The sequence below is a fragment of the Canis lupus genome, chromosome 29 (assembly GCF_003254725.2).
Source record: "Canis lupus dingo isolate Sandy chromosome 29, ASM325472v2, whole genome shotgun sequence".
Taxonomy (NCBI): domain Eukaryota; kingdom Metazoa; phylum Chordata; class Mammalia; order Carnivora; family Canidae; genus Canis; species Canis lupus.
Window position 1 is genome coordinate 12,624,186 of NC_064271.1, and position 7,189 is coordinate 12,631,374.

General features: G+C 35.9%; 1 long non-coding RNA gene across 4 annotated transcripts; it reads right to left on the bottom strand.

The window, feature by feature from the left end:
• Window positions 1-1,375: 1,375 nt before the first annotated feature.
• On the bottom strand, window positions 1,376-6,830 carry LOC112678394 (uncharacterized). Of its 4 annotated transcripts, none has more exons than XR_003147534.3 (4): window positions 6,690-6,830; window positions 4,366-4,577; window positions 1,675-1,850; window positions 1,376-1,545 (listed from the first exon to the last, which is right to left on the bottom strand). It is a non-coding gene; the product is annotated as an uncharacterized LOC112678394 (long non-coding RNA). The 4 variants fall into 4 exon arrangements; XR_003147536.3 differs by having other exon boundaries at window positions 1,675-1,756; window positions 6,690-6,827; XR_007407152.1 differs by lacking the exon at window positions 6,690-6,830 and adding an exon at window positions 5,727-6,315.
• Between the last annotated feature and the right edge of the window lie 359 nt (window positions 6,831-7,189).

A 7,189-nucleotide genomic window follows, 5' to 3' on the forward strand; every position in this document is an offset into this window, starting at 1 on the left:
TTTTGTCATGAAAGAAGAATATTGCAAACTGTGGGCATGACAGAGAAGAGTTTAATATCAAGGAAGTTGTGCAAGTAGAAAAGAAATTAATAGGGAAAGGCTACTTTGTGTAAATGTATTTAATGAAGCTAAGATCAGTAAAAAGTAGAGATAAGTCACTTCAGTTCCATAATTCTGAGTTTATAAATGAAACACAGATGTTTGAGAAAGATGGATGTGGGTCTTTGGCATAAGTGTGGGGAGCTTTTACAGAGAAAAGGAAGAAGGCGGTCAAACAATGATTCATGCATATAAACACATTCCTGAGACACAGAATTTTCTGGTTTGCTTTTACCAATATGTCCAGTTCTGTAGTGGCTCTTTTTAATCCATAGCTTTATGCCGGGTCAAAGCCCAAAGGAAAGTGGTAATGCTTGAGATGGAAAATAAGCAAAGAAATTATAAAGATTTGGCTGTAGAATTGGAGAGCAAGAAAGTGAACATGTGCAAAAAGAACTACAGTGATAAAGTCAAGAGAGGGCATGGTGAGACAGGCTGTCTCATTCATTAATGGTGGGAGAGGAAATTGTTAACATTGTTCTGCAAAATTAATTTGTAGACTGAACCACATATTAATTTAGCCTTGTGATTCCATTTCTCAGCATGAATTCTAAACTACACATTTAGAAGAGAATTTAAGTAGAAGTAATAGGACATGTGGCACAAAAATAATTAATTAGTAAAAAGTTTAAAAATAAAGTTAAGTTAGATAAATGATGCTAGATCCATAGGACAGACTTTTCTACTTTGACAGTTATGTTTTTGAAGTAATTTTAGTGATGTCACTCAATGACTATGAAATGAAACCAAGAGAAAATATAAGCGTACTATATTGTTTATGTATGCTTCTAATATGTAAGCATATTCACAGAAATATATTTATCTAAAAAATAAAACCAAGATGTAATATACAAAAATGTTAATGATGCTTATTTCTGTAGGGATAAATTGTATTTTCTTCCTTTTACTTATTATTTTCTAAATTGTCTACAAGAAATTTAATCCATGTATTATAATTTAAGGAAATGAAGCAATAGGATTGAGTGACAGCCTGAATGAGGAAGGGAAGAGACAGTGGTATGTTTTATGATTGGTCCTTCCAAAACTGGATTGACTAAATTTGTTTGTGATGTTGAAACAGTTTTTATGCTCTGACATTGTTCATTATTATTTTTATTACTAATATAAAAAGTTAACATTTTCAGTATATCCTACAAGCCAGGACGCAAATTTTTTAGCATACCTAGAAATCACACAGCTAACACAGATTGGAAAGATGACTAAAATAACTTTAGTCATCACCTAAAATAATAGAATAAAGAATTACACAAAAGCATTAGTTGATGATAATACTTTATAAGTATGGTTTGAGCAGGGCAGACAGGAGAAAAGGAACAATATACATGCAGCTTCTGATCCAGGCCAAGGACTTCACATGATTCAAAGGTTGATTTCTCTGGTAACAGGCAAAACAAAACATCTCTTAACTGAACCAAAATGCAGAATCTGAAAATTAGTAAAAACAGTTAGGCAATAGAATCTCCTAGTTACCTTATTCTGCATAGCTAAAGGACACTTAATTTGATAACCAGTTGCATTCCCTAATTTTCACAAGAAATCAAAAATAGGTCTTACCATTGGGGTTCAGATACACAGTGACAATGTACAGCTATGTCTGGCAAACATCGTGATAAAGAGGCTGAACTTTCAAGGTCATCTGAGTGAGAAAGCAGATGCGCAATAAGAGACAGATTATGGAATAAGCCTCCAAGGGCTTATAGGAGCTCTCATTCATTGAAGATTGACTGGACCTATGAAAGTGAGCACAAAGTGTGGAAATGTTTGTGTCACAGGTTAGTACACACCTGAGAGCATGCACTGTAGAAGAGGCACTAAACATTGCAATGGATAGGATGATTCATCTGGTACATGGCAGGCAACCTGTGTTATCAGCCATCTCAGTACCTAAACAATGAGCTTCAGAATTGTGTAGCCATTTCAGCAGAAGATGGAGAATATAAATGTGGCAATATATAGTGTTCCTCTTACTTGGGCAGTTCTAGCTGCTGCCATTACTGAAACATAACTCAGTACCAGTGTAATAGTCCAGTCTATGAATCTAACACCGTTTATTTAATTTACTTTTTTTTCATTCACGAGAGACACAGAGAGAGAGACAGAGACACAGGCAGAGAGAGAAGCAGGCTCCATGCAGGGAGCCCGATGTGGGACTCAATCCCAGGATCTGGGATCACACCCTGAGCCAAAGGAAGACGCTCAACCGCTGAGCCACCCAGGCATCCCTATTTAATTTATTTCTATCTTTTAGTCAATTAAATTTTTTGCACCATGCGTCCTACTATTTATTCTTAAATTTTAATCTAAATTTATCTTTAGATTTGGAATTACAGAGTTAAATGGTATTAATACTTGGCTAATTCCACAAATTAATTTTGCTGAAAACATTTTTTAAAATATTTTTAAATATTTTAAAAAGAATATTTTTAAAATATTCTATGTATTGAGAGAGATAGAGAGAGAGAGAGAGAGAGAGAGAATGTGTGCACATGAGTGGAAGTAGGGGAGGGAGAATCTCAAGCAGACTCTACACTGAGCACAGAGCTTGACCAGGGGCTTGATTTCATGGGTCACCCTGAGATCATGACCAGAGCTGAAATCAAGAGTTAGATGCTTGAGCCAACCAGGTGCCCTAATTTTGCTGAATATTTTTAATAATTTTCTCTACCAGTGTTAATGGATGGGAGAACTCCTATCTCACTCTACCCTCTCCTGACCTTTATCACTAGAGTTTTTCTTAACACATATTCACTTTCTTATCCTCCAACTCTTTAGCTAAATCATTATAATTTCCATGCTTATTTTCCATTTCAAGCATACAACTTTTCTTCGAGATACCAGTACCAGGTTGAAGTATAATCCATAAAGAAATAAAATCAGCAGTTTGATAGCAGGTTCATTATACCTGTCATTTTCTACATTTTAACAGACAGTTTTTCATTGTGATCAGAGTGATACCTATTTAGGCCTGTTTTTGTCTTTCTTGTCTACAGTACTCTAGTCAGGACCATTATTCAATGATTCATAGAATATCTGCTTACAAACACCACTTCATATAACATTGCCACAGCAAAGGAGATGTAGCAGTGGCTGCGTGATTATGATATCCTCTGGTTCTACATATACTGCACCATAGAGCGTTTGTTTAATGTAGTGTAATGTTCTCTTAAAGTTGCTAGCTTGGAAACGACGTCCTGTGCTATGCTGTTTGTCAGTGTATTGTATACATCTTAAATCAGAATCTGGCACACATGTAAAATACATTGGTTCAAAAACCAAAGCACACTTGTAGGAGTGCCTCAATCACCATCAATTTCAGTGACTGACTTGGTGAATTTTTGGTACAATTCTAGGCTCTGCAGATCTGGAGATCCCAGGCCCCAGAGGAGGGCACAGTGAAGGTCCCAGTGAAGGTCCCACTTAAACATAAAAGCTAGGGATGCTGCCAATCTTTTTGTACTATAATGAATCACTTCATCCAATCTTTGCCTTTGAGAAATCTGATGTAAGAAAAGATGAATTTTACATTCATTGGAGTGGGTCTTCCAGTTAGTTGCTGGTAGAAAGTAGTTCTGATGTAGTACTCATTATTTGCACAAAATGTACAAGTATCAGAAGCACCAGCAAGTAAAAACTTTCAGGATGAATGACAGTGACATGGAAGAGAATTTCAGGGACAATAGTTCTACATTTTCATAACTCCTAAGAACTCAATATTGTGGGGAGAGGGTACTAGAAATTGATAATCACATGTGTTTAGGGGTATTCTTAGAGTGGAAGTGCAAAAAAATTGGTTTGCTCTATACATATGCAAAGCAGGCTCAAGAGCCCAAACACTGGAATTCATTGTTTTATGAAGTCATTTAACAAATACTGCATCATCCACACTGTTGATGACAAAGAATGATATTATATAGGAAAAAACCCATGGAAATAGAAGACTGAGTAACAAAATTATTCAGTAGAACGGTACATTGAATGTGAAGTTTTAGGGTACTTTAAGAAATTTGCTTCACTTATTTTCTTTAATGTATTCACAGATGGAATCAATGATAAAAATCCATGTCTTTTTAAATAGGAAAGAGTTTTTTTCAGAAGCATAAAATAAAAATTATAAATGATAAACATTTTATTTTGTGCGACTTGCAGCTTATTTTCTTGCTCAGTAGCATATTAAATAATGATATAATTAATGATATAACTTACAATCAATTGCATCATGTATTTAATGAAATAAAAAATACCTACATTAGTTAGCATTTCATTCCTCTGTAAGTATGGGAAGCCTGTCCAACAGTGGAGTAAAAATGTTTATTATGTCTTTAATAAAAGGTCTCACAGGCAATTTGGAAACTCAACGATCAATGACCCAAATCTTTCTTTCCTTTTTCTCTGTCAACCATTTTCATGCTGGTTGCTTCATTGTTGCAAGATGTCTTCTGAATCTTTAGACATCACATCTATTTTCAAGGTAGAAGGAAGGGAAAAGAGGCAGCTTATGAAACCTCTTCTTGAAGGAAACAAATTATCTTACCTATCTAACTAGTGGAGATTTTCTTATGTCTCCTTGGAGAAAACTGATAAATCAGTTTATCTAATCAACGACAGTGGTTAGAGAGTCTGGGAAAGTGAGTATGGAGGAGGGACTATGATTTAAGAAAGTAAAACTTAAAAAAAAAAAAAGTGTGTAAATTATTGAACAACCTAAACAACTATATCTGGTTGGAGCTGGTAAAAGTGGGAAGGCAAAGGGAAGAGTCCTATGGATTAAGTGATACAGGACACAATCAATTTGTAGAAAAAGGAGGATTGGGTGAAAACAAGAGAGCAGGAGTGAAAATAAGAAGAGTACTGGCTCTGGGATTCAGTGAGCAGCATCCATTAGAAAGTCATGGACAAATTGTGTCCAACTTGGTCAGTATCCCACTCTTCCAACAGGAATTATGTGGGAACTTCAGGCAACAACATTTTCCTGGAGTTACTGACATCTCATCTACTGCTACTGGTTCTAACCTCAAACCGGCCTCTAATTTTCTTAATGATTTGTCATTTACTTGCAATTTTTCTGAGAAGTAGACTCTAGGATGTTTCAGGTTCTGAAAGCTCAGTGGAGAAACTAGGATTCAGGATACAATCAGTTTTGCTTCAAATTGCATGGGGATCTTGGTTAAAATGTTTTCCAGTAACTGGCTTCTTGCTTTATTCTTTTGTCTTTGTCTGGTACCTGAGTTTATTCAGGAACTAATTTCTTACCTCTTAAACTTAGGAAGCTCCTTGACTAGGTTCCAAAATCATATAGTCAGTCGACCCTCTCCAAATGCTAGAAATCATTATTTTCTTTCCTGCCTTAGAGTTATTTCGGTTCCTTGTCTGATCCTTTCCACCTGTGCTAAGTCCCTTGAATCCAAGGACAGCATCTCCTTCCTTCTGTCCCTAACAGAACTCTTACCGAAGGTACAAAATCAAATGATACAATAAGCCTTGTTAAATGAATGGATATGATGAATTAAGTAAGAACTTTCATCAGGTGTTAGAAAACCTCTGAGATAAGTCTAAATCTCAGGAAAATGACCAGTTACTTCCTAGAATATGAACTCTTAAAGACTCACCTAATTCATTCCTCAAATTCATCTAGGACCATGGCCACTTCAAAGTTCTTCCAGTGATAGACACAATCATACATTATATATACCAGTATATATTTTATATATATATATATAATATATATATATACATAATTATATATACCAGTATTACTCATTTGGCCTGCCAGAGATCTATCAGTCATCAGCCATTTGCTTATGTGGATTATAAGCCCATAAGTATTCCTCATTGCCTTGGAATCATTGTCTCTCTCATTTAAGGTCTCTCCTTATTTTCAGTCCTCAAAGCTTCTATCTTTACTTCAGTTAATGCTTCCACTGATACAAATGCACACTTTCCACTGAGATTCCTCAGTTCCTCCGAAGTCAGTTTCTTAAGGAACTGCGCCAGCTATCTCCTGCTGCAAAACTAAATCGCTTCAGACTATAGTAGCTTGAAACAGAAAGCATTTCATTTTATCTCATGGTTTTTGACATCAGAATTTGGGCAGGCCAAATTAGCTGGGTGGTTCTTCTCTATATAACTATATATATAACTGTATACTATATATATATATAGTTATATAACTATATATATATATATAAAACTTCTCTATATAACTATATATAACTATAAATTCTCAGTGGAATTCAGCTGGACTATTCTAGAAAGTCCACTGGCTTGCCTGCCAATTGCAGAGGCATGTCTGGAGAGTGGACCTCAGCTGGGCTCTTCACCTTCCCCATGTAGTCTTAGATTTTCTTCATGTGGTATCTCCAGCTGGTAAATCAGATTTATTATGACAGCTCAGAGATTTAAGGTATCAAAACAGAAACTTGCAGTCCCTTTAAAGTCTAGGCCTGCAACTGGTGTAGTATCATTCCATCCCATTATGACATAATGCTCCAAGGAATCTAGTTTGGTGTAGATTCAATGGAAGGAAAATAGATCCAACCTCTCAAAAGGGAAATTTTATGTAATTCACAGACCTGGTTTCTCTGCTACCATCTTTCCTACAGCCACAAATTATTTACATTTCTTCTCAATGCAGAATTCATTCTCCTCTAGCAAGATGCCCAAAGTTTCATTCCATTATGGCATCATCTCAAAGTCCATACTTTAGTTATCTAAGATCATGACCAGGTTTGGATGAAGTTCCTCAAAAATGGTTCCTTGAGTATGATTTCTCTTGCTCTGAAGACTTGTGAGATCTACACAAGTAGATCTACACACTCAGTATACAATGTGAGACAGTTAGGGCAACCACAGTAGACACCTGCCTTCAAAATGGGGAAATAGAGGCACATAACTGATTCATAGCAGCTCTGACTCTACCCAGGTGCATGTTGCCAGTTCTAGATTCCTGGGAAATTTTCTCAGTGCTATTTGGATCCACCCTTTATGAATTTGAATCATCCTTCCTTTCCCATAAAAAATCTTAGGCACAGCTGTATAGTCTTCTCCGGCTGCTTCCTTTCCATAAACAGAT